Source organism: Pinus tabuliformis, chromosome 1_2, assembly GCF_031772625.1.
Source record: "Pinus tabuliformis cultivar Carrire ecotype Pingquan chromosome 1_2, CPIR1, whole genome shotgun sequence".
NCBI classification, from domain to species: domain Eukaryota; kingdom Viridiplantae; phylum Streptophyta; class Pinopsida; order Pinales; family Pinaceae; genus Pinus; species Pinus tabuliformis.
Window position 1 is genome coordinate 1111259976 of NC_142298.1, and position 13188 is coordinate 1111273163.

The window sequence follows — 13188 nt, forward strand, 5'->3', positions numbered from 1 at the left end:
ATTCGATGACAAGAAAACTCACATCAACACCAGAGTTGCCGGAACAATGTAAGATTGAATTGGAAGCTTTGATTTTGGTTTGCTGACCACTATGAGAAAAAAGGAAAAGGACAGAAGCTGGAAATGTTGCTGGAAGATAGGTATTACTCTTCATGAATCATTAGCTTATAATATTATCTTTCATATATAATTTATATATAAAAAAGATGAGCATACCTTGATTGTGATAACTCAATGCCTCCAGCAACAAAAGAATGCCTCTGCGAAAAGAAGCCTGCAAAAAAGAGCCTGCAACAAAGATAGGGGTGCTGAAGCTTGCAACAATGCCTCCAGCAACAAAAGAATGCCTCTGCAAAAAAGAGCCTACAACAAAGACTGCAACAAAGATTACAACAAACTTACAAATATTACAAAGATAAGCATGCAATAGATTTTCTAATTAGAATCTGGAATCTACCAGAGCTTTTGTGACATTTATTAGCTGCTGCAATCTGCCATCAACTTGCAGGCATGGCAAAAGCGCTTCTGTTATTGAAGCCATCAACTTCCATGCATCAGCTTGCCATCAACTTGCAGGCATGGCAGAAGCGGTTCTTGTTATTGAAGCCATCAATTTCCACGCATGTCAGAAGCTGTCCTGTTATTGAAGCCATCCTGAGTCCTGTTATTGAAGCCATCCTGTTATTGAATTGTGGCATCACCGCCCGTCGTCCAAGCGGGTCCTATGATTGAAGCCATCAACTCCCACGCAGGTCGGAAGCTGTCCTCTTATCAAGATGCCATCACCGCCCGTATGCTCGACAGCTGATAACAACATGCACCACCCCTGGCATGCACCAGCTGCCAACTTCAACCATTGGCACCTCAACAACAACATGCATGCACCAGCTGCCAACTTCAACCATTGGCACCTCAACAACAACATGCATGCACCACCTGTAACCTACAACTTGGGAACTTGCTTTAGCTTATATCCATTATAGCATTTAATATCTGTTAAACTGTGAAACTAATGCTAGCATTAGTTTACACAGTGAAACATGTTTCCGAAATAGATTTCCAAATAAGATCATATAATATGCTTTTGGCCTCTCCGCCTCGGGAAGAGGCCAAATAATATGGTGAAACGATATGCGACTAAAAAGTTTGGTTATAAGTGATCGGAGTAATAATAAGCAGGTTAAATTAATTACTTAGCATCGCTAACTGATTACTATAGTCCCTGGCCATTGCCACATTGCAAGTACTAAAAAGAAGTTTATGCCCTTTACAAAATAGTTAGACAAGGCTGCGCATGCTTTATATAAACTTAAAAAGTTCTTCAGGCGTAGCAACGATTTTATATATCATATGGGATTTAGGTTCAACTTATCAGATCAGAATCTAGATTTTGTAATCATTGTTTGGTACATCAGCCGGCTTTACATGCTAGCGGGGATATTTAAATTATTTTTTATTACATCAGCCGGCTTTATATCCGAGGGGGAATATTTATATTATTTTTTATCAATAGATAAAATTGAAGAAAGTGGAATTCATAATTCAGATTTACGCCACACGTATCTTATACCAACAAAATCTAATGTTTTATTTTATTTTACAAGGTCCTTAAAGTGTGGGATTGCATGAATATGTGATATGAAATCAAAAGCATAATGGAATCTGGTGGAATATAAATTGAATTTAACAGGATTCATGCCGTAGTTATCAGCGATGTTAAAATCATAAATATAAACAGTTGACTCAAATGGCAGGAAAGAAGTGTTTTATGTCTCTCGCTTAGTCAACATTAACGGAAAGATGACATACACATTAAAAATAAAAAAGTCGATATTCATGTGCGACTATGAGTGTTGTCTGAGATTTTTTTTCAAGAGGAATAGTTGTACGACCAATGTTAAAGATGCTTTACAGAAACGTATAATACGTATTCCAAGATTCCTCAATTTATCATGTTCATACCTAGGCAAAATATTATTCATATCTTGAATCTTTTAAACTTCTATCATGACCCAAGTCAAATATAAATCGCAATCCGTTTATTTTGGATATTGCTTTAACCTTTTACGTCGTACGGGTCACATCCTCACCTGTAATACTAGTAAATTACAACGTTAACAGGAATTCAGGTTTTTTTTCGCACTTTTTTGCACTTTTAGAGCAGTGAAATCAGAAAAATATTTTATTTTAAAATATGATATTTTTAGTTGAAATCAAGTTGTCTAATTCTAGACGGAAGCAAATTATACGGAAAGAATCATGAAAGTACGAATCTGCATTCTGAGTGTTTTCCATACGAAAATAGTGGATGTTGCAGGTTGTAAAAGTATAATAGAAATAGAACACTTACCAGTAAATTCATTAGTAATGAACCATAAAAGACACGGAGAATGAAAGTTTAAGTCTCCATGGTCTCCATTTGTGTGTAAACCTAAATGACGCCGATTTGTCTATGTAAGCCATCTGCTGGTGTTACGTATTACCCTGGTATAGCGGTGCCAACGATTATATAAGTGTTATTGCGTAACACGTTATAAGAGGATACCTCCATTTTACTAACGTTAACAACGATATTAATCATATTTACAGTCCATTAATGTTTATAACGTTATTAATGATATTTTCAGTATATCCCAACCTACTCTAGTGGAAACAATCCCAAAACAGCATTCACTCCCCAAAATTCTCTGAGTGTCACTTCTTGTGTATTAAAAAAAATCCTGTCGGAGATTTCTTCTGAAGTCTGAAGCGACACATAATCAATTAAGCATAGTTATTCGCTCGCGGAGGTCCCTGATCACTACCTGATTACTATAGAGTAGGAAATTTCATTGGATAGAACAAAATGGAAGCATATAGATTATGAGCGGCTTATGTTATCCATGGTAAGTCGGTAACTATATTTGCTCAGCATATTTTATATTTGTAAATGTTTTTGTAGGTTAGAATAGATTTATAGGATCTAATATGAGTAGAGAGGAATCAAATTTCTTGATTTGCAAATTTTTTAGAGTGCAAAATACAATGTGTTATTTTTCATTGTTTAAATTGTATCTTTAAATGCTAAATAAAATATATAGAGCACTAAATAAAAATTTCAACCATAAAAACTTGTATTTTTTTCGATATATAGATATATATGAAATACTAATCTAACATTAGTTGAGAGGAATCAAATTTCTTCACATGCAAACTTATTTACAATGCAAAATACAATGTGTGAATTTTCATTGTTTAATAAATTGTATTTTTGAATGTTAAATAGAGCATATATCGGACCAAATAAATGTTTTGACTATAAAACCTAATTTTATGGGGCTTTAAAATATTTTACATAACATATACAAACACACATTTTAAAAATAATATATTTTTAGTTATATGTCAATATTAATTCATATTAAAATATTTTATGATAAACCGAATATCTTTTATACAATATTAAAATAAATTTTTTGATATCTCTTTTCTATATATATATATATATATAAGAACTTCATATGGACATAAATTAGCTAACCTAGATTTTCAAAGAGTTTATTTAAATATTTTTGAAAAGTATAAGGTTTAAACATCTTACTCACACATTTTTTAATTTTTAATTGCTTTACAACACAATTTTTTTTTATTATTATAATGCACATTGTTTTTCAATTTAGAACATAATTTTTAGTTTTTAATTTTATTTTAAAGGATATGGGTGGGGAGACATACTTAAACAACCCCCTCATATTGGGTATCCCCCTCATACTAGGTTGTAGAATGAGTAAACACAGATCTACATGAGTGAAGATAGAGTTGACATGGTTCTTCCTATGATTAAAAATAAATAAAACAACAACAACACAATACCTAAAAGAAGGGTCTTTGAGGTATTTAAATGGAGCAACATTTTTGTTTTTTATAAAGATTTTCCCTGTGTCTCCTTGTTCACATAGTATTAGAGTAAAGAAGTGTCTCTTTTTCACCTAGTATTAGAGTTAAGGTTCAAGGTTTATATGGCTACTTCAAACATACTCTTGATAAGTTGACAAATTGCTTTGATTATTGGGGAATCACAATGAAGACATTGTTTTGTTCTCAAGATAAGTGGGATATTGTAAATAATGGGTTCCAAGAGCCAGCTAATGCAACAACATATTCATTGACACAACAAAAAATTGTTAATAGATTATATAAAGATGGACTTCAAAGCCAATTTCTACATATTCCAAGTAGTGCATGAGAGTGTTCTTCCACGTATTACAGCAACAACAAAAAAAACATGAGACATTCTTACATATCAAGGCATGAAAATGTTGGAAACAACAAAGTTACAAGTACTAAGAAGTGATTTAAAACAATTTATCTGGAGGAGTCTGAGATAGTAGATTCTTTTCTTACTCAAATTATTTGATTTGTATGTCAAATAAGATCTCATGGTGAGACACTTGAAGAAAGGAAAATGGTTGAGAAGATTCTAAGAAGTTTACCAACAAAGTTTGAATTTATTGTTGTGGCCATAGATAGAGAGTATAAAGAATCTCATATTTTTGAGTGAATGAGCTCCATGAATCCTTCATTTCTCATGGACATAGGTGTGAAATATTCATTGGAACATGCTTTCAAGCCACAAGTCTCAATTGGTTATGGTAGAGGAAGAGGAAGATCAAATCCTACAGGTAAAGGAAGAAGTTGATATATAAGTAGAAGAAGCAGCTCCTCAAATTGAAGTGGAGGAAGAAGAACTCCAAATCCAAGCCAAAATCCATGTCAAAATCAAGCATGAAGTCAAGGGTATGACGAGTTTCAAATTCAATGTAATTATTGTGAAAAGTATGGGCATTATTGAAGTTAATATAGAAATAAAAAATACGATCTTAGCAAACCAAATGAAAAATTTACAAGAGAAAACCAAAAACCATGATAACATGTCCTTAGCTTGTAATGTAGTATAATAAAATCAAAAGGATATGTGGGTTTTAGATTATGGTTGTAGTAATCAGATGTCACAGAACATAGAAATGTTTTCTAATTTGGATAAGAGTGTAAAATTAGAACTCACATTAGGGACTAACAACAAGGTGTTAGTCATGGGTAAAGGAAACATCAATATTTTAACCCAAAAGGGGGAAAAGGTATGTTTATTTGTGTATTTAGTTCCTTGTTTATAATATATTAAGAAATAGAAAGTTGAAAAATGGATATAATTTATTTTTAAAGAATGAAGCCAATACAATCCTAGATAAATTTTCAATTAGATAGCTCATTACAAAAGTCCAATGAGAGGCAACAAAATGTTCCCCTTAGGTTAAAAAGATATTTGAATTTAGAGCTTGTTCAAGCACAACCCTCAATTAACCATCAAGAGGATGAAAGAAAAGTTGCACCAATCACATGAGTAATCTATCAAGCATAAATAAAAGACTAAAATTTTCTACGGCATGTAATATTTCAATATCTCTACTTTTGCAAAAAGTAGTCCTCTGTAGCCCTTGAAGGAACTAAAAATCCACCATGGGTAATTGTATCAGAAGTTGTTATCATCTTGTAGAACATATGAGGAATGTTGGATGGAGGTACTGACAGTTCTTTCTCCATGCATTTCTCATTATTCTACAGAAAGATATATTGGATCAATACAACATCTTCAATCAAAAATTTTAACAATGATGACTATCATGAAATTTACAATTTTGAACAAAAAGCCAGAATAAAATTTTTCACATTTGAGTTTAGGCTTATCGAAACTCATTTAATAATTAATAGAAACTTCATATTGTAAGCATCAACTTATATTTAAAACATCTCTACAAATAATTGTTAAGATATTAAACATATATTACAAAAGAACGAACTAGTTATAATATTGCCATATGTCTAGTACCTATTGACCAAATATTAGCACGGAATCATGAACTAATGTCAGCTGTGCATACCAGTCATCCATCTCCTGGTCATCCTGCTAGCATGAGAAAACATACAGTTAAATTGCATCTATAAAAACGTTTAACGAAAACTACCATATATGAAGTACATTGTCGAAAAACATAAATGTCCTTGGATTCTCCTTCTCTTTGTTATCATATAGCTTTCAATAAAAAATTCATTCAAAAAAAAGACTTGGTTGATGAAATAAAGATATCTATGAAACAACTCCATTGTCAGTGATCACTAGCGCTTAGATTGACACTAAAAACATGACAGAGAATTTATGGAGGTAGCTTGTATTATAAATTAGTTAAATTTGAGTGTTTATGGCTGGAATAGAAACATTTGGCTATTAGGTAAAGATATGACGCATCATATTTTTGAATACAAAATGTTTGAATATAAGATTGTTGCAGGCACATTTATAACATAAATTGAGTGAGGAAAGAAATTCTTCAAATAGACAAGTAGAATGATAAAGTTTTCAATTATAACATAAAAAGACCAAGAATTTCCTTTGAAATATAGCATACAACACATTTTGAATTTACCCTGTAGAAAAGCTCCTCCTCATACATTTTTGAGTTGAAAAAGGGAACATTTTCCACATCCTAAGTCACAAAACAAGTTCATTTACACACTAGTTGACATCTTTCTAAATCTCCCCAAAAAAAATATCAATCCAATGCTTAAAAACACTAAAACCACAAAATCCTCCCCGCCTAAGCCCAAAACAATATAAAAAACCATTAAAATGCGAAAAGATGAACCTTGAACCCTATATTGTGTCTTCCTAGTCATATTACTGATATTGCCCACCAACTTCCCTAAAGAAGATGCTCTCCACTCACCATCGTAGTAATATTTAAGCACATCTCGTTCAAGAAGTTTGATAAAAGCACTATTCCCAACCATTTAATTCAAGTAGAAATAGCTTCAGGATCCTGGATCATGGTATAAAATCATAAACAACTAATGTTCTCCTTAATTTCCACTCACTTTCCCTAAAGGATCATGAGTTTGAGTCATAACCCTTAAACGTTTTCTAGTTTTCAAGATTTTAAAATGTTTTCTTGACCCTTAGCAACATTAAAAATATTGGGTTTTGAATGTCATCATGTCTCTTGTTTTCGAGCTTAAACAAATTGGTTTCTCGATAAAATAGTGGCTTAAAAGAGAACATGAAATATTACCCCATGATAAGCGAGGAGTATAAGGCTACCATTCCAAGACAAAGAGGGGGCAGATGCTAAAAAATGGCCTCGGGATTTGTAGCCCTGGTGGTGGTGGTGGGCCTACATCATCCTTAAAAATAATAAAAATTAATGTTCAACTATAAAAATTCTATAAAAACTTGTACTACGATAAGAAAATATTAGTGTAACGTAGTCACTAGATATCACTACCTAAAGGTAGTAACCTAATAACATAATAGTTTCCCATATGAAAGTATGCTCATGTGAATTTATTGCATAGGAGTGGTTTTCCTACCATCCATATGCATCAACTATAGACACCTTCCTTAAGTTTGGTTATGAAACTATTGGCATTATGATACAAGTGTTGTCCTTGATGGCAACTCACTCAGAGGTATGATACAGGTGATGGCAACTCAATCAGAGGACAGATCTTAGTACAGCAGGTCAAGAGAGATATATACACAAGTTAACCTTGATGAAAGTGCGTATACACGCGGGTGAGAAGAACAAAAGGCGCGTATACGTACACAGATGGGTTCACAGAATTAAAGGCGCGTACATGCCAGAAACCTAAGTTTTGGTCTGTGGTATTTGGTCCATGGTATTTTGGTATTGGTCCATGGTATTTGGTCCGAAGTGTTAACCACAGGTATTGTGTCCAAGGTATTGGTTCAACATGGTTTTGGACCATGGTATTCAGAAAAGCCTAAACCTATATAAAGAGAACATCATTAGGCCAAGGGTAGGTGTGCAAGTGATGAATATCTAATAAAGTGTGAGATCTAGTATGTTGGTTATGGGTTTGTGATGTTGTGCTTGATCTGAATCAAGGATGCACTCATGTGGATGATGATGAACAATGGATCAGGATCTTAAGGCTTGGAATGTTTATCATTATATGGTTTGATTATGGATAGACTAGATCTGAATTATTGACGCATGCTTTATTGTATGAATGTTACGATCTGGGTATGACTGATGTTTGGAACAGCTGCAAAGTTATGAGTAAGTATTTGCAGATCTGTACGCGGGTTGGCTTTGGTAAAATCACATATGTACACTGTTTTGGTTCTTCATAGTAGCGCATACATTATAAGATATGATATTTGAAGTTGCAGTTGGATCTGGTTATTGTTGCAGAGTTCTGTTGTCTTTTCTGTGTTCTCGTGTGTTATGAAACCAGCTCAAGAAAAGATAGATCAACGACTTATAATTCAGCCTCTTCGATGGGGCAACCTCCTTTACATTACATAAATTAACAATTCTTGGATGATACAAATGAAAATACCTCCTTTCTATATATAGGAGTCTAAGGTGTCATAACATAATCAGAGCCTACATAACAATAATAATGTAAGGGCACAATAATAATAGTAGTGGGCTTCTATGGGGCACAGTAGTAACAATATGGGCACTACATGGGTACATCAATATAATAAGTGGGTTGTACTAATAACAATAAGGGGTTACATTAGTAGTATAGGGGCCTAACATGCCCCTCTCCTTCAAAAAGCATTGTCCTCAACGCTTGAGTAGTTCTTGATGCTTCTGTATAACATTCTTGTCCTCCCATGTGGAATCTTCAGTGGGTAATTTCTTCCACTTGATGAGATACTCTGAAATTGATCGATTTCGTAGTTGTCGAGTTCTTATTTCTGTGACTACTCAAGGTTCCAATATGATTTTTCCTTCCTCTTCAATTTCTAGCAATATTGTTTGAATTGGGATCTTTTGCAACTTTTGAATAAGTGGCCATACTTCTCCATCCTTCTTCCATTCATCCCTTGCCTTGTTTATCCAATATAGTTGGATTGTATAAATAGCACAAAATAATGCTTCCACATCCTCATCCTTGAAGAGTCTTCCCATTCGGTAAGGTCGCCATTTTTTAAGTGCATGTAGTATTGCCAACATTTCCTTCTCATAAATAGCTTGCTTGAGATGTAGCAGTAAACATACCCAATCACCTACATTAAAAAAAATTTCACTACGATGTTGATCTACCTGTTGTTTCGTTTGATTTTGTGCCGAAGTGTCGTTATCCTTAAAAAGTTGGAGAACTTGTTGTTGATTCTTGACGTGATATTTCTCTACTTGAACATTTTTCTTCTTGATATGTCCTTATATCTCTAGAGTTTAAGGAGTGGTAATTTCTTCCAATCCTTTACAAGATATGGTCGGATTCATTTCTTGATGCTTGATGCGATCTTTCACTTCTTGAACATTTTTATTCTTGATATGTCCTTCTATCTTGATAGTTTGAGGAGTGGTAATTTTGACCAATGAATTACAAGATATGGTTGGATTCATTTCTTCTTTCTCGATGTAATCTTTCACTTCTTCCACCATTTTCTTCTTGATATGTCCTTCTATCTTGAGAGTTTGAGGAGTGGTAATTCTTGCCAATGCTTTACAAGATATTGTTTGATTCATTTCTTCTTTCTCTGGGGTGGGGTCTTGGCGTATATCCTCTTCTTTTGATGTTTCTTGATCCTTTTCTTCCTCCTCTTCATATTATATGTAAAATAATTTCTTCTCAGCACACTTATGACCTTTAGTGCATTTGCTATCACAATTGTAACAAAGCCCTTTTTCTCTTTTTTCTTCCAATTGTTGTGGTGTAACCCTTATAGGTAGTGGAAGGTTGGGAGAAACAACAGTTCCATATTTATAGTTGTGAAGGGTATGCTTCCTGGTTTCCATAATTTTGCTTTCCACTATGTCACAAAGCCCTTTTACTCTTTCCAATTATTGTGGTGTTTCTCTAAAGAAGATGTTTCTCTTTGTATCCTCATAATGTGCTATCATTTCCTCCGTGAAAATTGACCACATAACAAGTTGTTTATGAGAACAAAGCCCTTCATACCATAAAAATTGATCCGGTTCTAAATATGAAGATGCAATACATACCTTTTGTAAGAGTGGTACACCATGTAGATCAAAATATTGCTCCATCTGAGATATCCAATTTATCGGATCCTTGCCATCATACTTCCTCATCTTGCTTTTTCTTGATTTTAGGAGCTCGATCTTGAAACGACTGTAACTTTGTACTTTTGGATCTTGAAGTTCTAAAATTGCAATCGGTAGTAGCCCTCTATATCCTCTTTCCAATGTTGCCAGTTTGATCCCAATTGGATTCTCCAAGGAAGAGTTATGTCAAATCTCCCACAGTGACCTAATTATAGACTAGTTCAGTAGAGAGAACTTGTACAACGTGTCACGTGTCCCTGTTTCAACCTTTGGCTCTAAAAAAGATATACAAGAAACTATAGTCCGTCCTCTTTCTATACCTTCTGATGAAATTTCAATCCGATGCTCAGAGAGAAAGTTATGACAATTTTCCCCAGGTCACCTATTTGGAATGTAATTCAGGAGTATGTTTGGAGTAGCGAAACCCTAGAATCCAAAGCTCTGATACCAAATGTTATGAAACCAGCTCAAGAAAAGATAGAAAATATAGATCAACGCCTTAGAATTCAAACTCTTCGAGGGGGAAACCTCCTTTACATTACATAAATGAACAATTCTTGGATGATACAAATGAAAAGACCTCCTTTCTATATATAGGAGTCTAAGGGGTCATAACATAAACAGAGCCGACATAACAATAATAATGTAAGGGCACAATAATAACAATAATGGGCTTCTATGGGGCACAATAGTAACAATATGGGCACTACATGGGTACATCAATATAATAAGTGGGTTGTACTAATAACAGTAAGGGGTTACACTAGTAGTATAGGGGCCTAACATGGTGACTGTGTTATTGACAGGGTTTCAGTGGTTCAGTATTGGGTGATTCAGAGATTGATGATGTAGGTATAAGTTGATGATTGTATTGCAATGGTGATTGTTTTGTATTTATGGATCCAATATGAAAATGTATGAAACATGGTACTTGGAAGATCGTAGAGTTCAGTAGGCCGGTGCCTACATACTGGTAAACATATCGGCCAGTACAAGAGCCAGGGGGTTGTAGCTCCCTTCCAGGAGCAGCTGGAAAATGAGTGAAGGTTGGAGCCTTCAGTACGTTGGCGCCTAGGTACTAGTAAATGGATCGGCTAGTACAAGAGCTAAGAAGGTTGTAGCCTTTTGCAAGTAGAAGCCTATGTACAGGTATAAGACTGTACCAGTACTATTGTAAAAATATGTTTCTTATTAAAAGAAGATAGAGATGAATTGCAGCAGGTGGTTTTCACCCACATTCGGTTTCCACCTTATATCATGGTTCTCATGTGTGCTCCTTATGTGTGATGATCTGTTTTGTTTTACTGCACCTGTTTACTATTAATATTGTTAATAATGTTCTGATGCAGTCATTGAAGATCAACTAATTGAATCATAAGTTTACTGGATATACGCTAGTTGCATTAAACACAATTGCATATATACGCGGGTATAATTAACTTAAGTAGCATATATTAATCTGGATATGGAAATTAAAAAGTTATTATTGATTAGATAATACTGATTCACCCCCCGCCCCCCTCTCAGTATTATTTCCAACAATTGGTATCAGAGCATGTCCTTTGTTAGAAGCTTGATCGCTTGAAGGAGATCCATAGAACAATGGGAAAGAAAGAATGTCAAAAGAAGAAGATAGCTGAGAGGAACAATGACAGCCTATCATTGAATGGAAGCAAGTATTCAGATCCTGAATCACCTCAGATTGAAGATGGACAAGAAAATGAAGCATTAGATAAAATCATAGATCAACAAGATCTACCCAGCAAAAGGGAGAGTGCACTCAAAGAAGAAATTATCAGCTTAAAAGCTCAGCTGGAATGTGCCTTCAAAGTTTGTCAAATGTTGTAGGAGCTGAATGAAGAACAAGAAAAAGAGATTCTCAAACTAAGGCAACAAGTGGAAGAAGAAAGAAATTCTAAAGAAATTTTGAAGAAGCAATGTCTGGGAAAGGAAGAACAACATTAGGTTGAGGTAAATATCTTAAAAGGTAAATTAGAAGAAAAGGATAAACTATTATGATTTCAAGACAGTACTAAGATTTTGGATGATATTCTTATTAGTCAAAGTTCGCCTGCTATCAAAATTGGTCTTGGTTTTTATGAATCCGCTGAAGGTGAATCTAGCTCACAAGGTGAAGCAAGGAACTCTAATGATAAATCTGAAATGCTCAACAAGGAGATGAGAAGACAACCCCATCAATGGCCAAGGAAAGAAATTCCTCAAAGAATATCTTTTGCTCTTAACTGTGGAAGTGATAGATGATTATTTCCTTCGATGAGTAATGTTGAATGTTATGTATGTCATAATCTTGGACATGTTGCAGCCAGATGCAGAAGTATAATGATTCAAGACTATCACTCAGAAAGATCATCAGGTTCCAGATACTTTAAGGGATATTGTTTTTCTTGCAATATGTTTGGTCACAAAGCCATTGACTGTTTTAGGAGGAATATGACACACGTAAGATGTTATGCATGTAACAAGCTTGGACATATAGCAAAGGAATGCAGGAGAAGATTTTGGACACCATACCAAAAGGAGAAAATGTCATCATAGTTGAAGATATGGAAGAAAAAGGAAGTACAACCAAAAAGATGTGGCATAGCAGAATATACAGACATCACAGACTTAGAGGAAGTGGAAAGTGTGGAACATCCGTGTTCTAAATCTCATACGCAGGTTTTGTTAGGATATTCCGACACATAGGAAATAGTTAAGTACAACTTGGTCTAGTATAGAGTTAGGTAAAGTGTGTTTCTTTACCGTTGTACATTTTGTAACTTACAATCCGACGGTCATGATATGTAGTGATCCGATGGTTCATTCTCTCCTCGGTATTACGACAGTTGATCCGTGGCTTGACACCCGATTGGTCCATGATTTCTATTTAAAGCGCATGGAGGTTCATTTGTAGGGTAATCCGTGCATGAGAGAGGCATATGTAAATTTTCATTCTTTTATTAATAAATTTCCTGAAGTGGCCGTGTTGGCTCAGGCCGTGGGCTGTTTCCCTCTTTGAGGGTTTTAACCACGTCAAAAATACTGGTGTATTGATCTGCGATCTGGTTGTGAGCGGTGTCCTTTGGTGTTCTGTCTCGGGTACTTA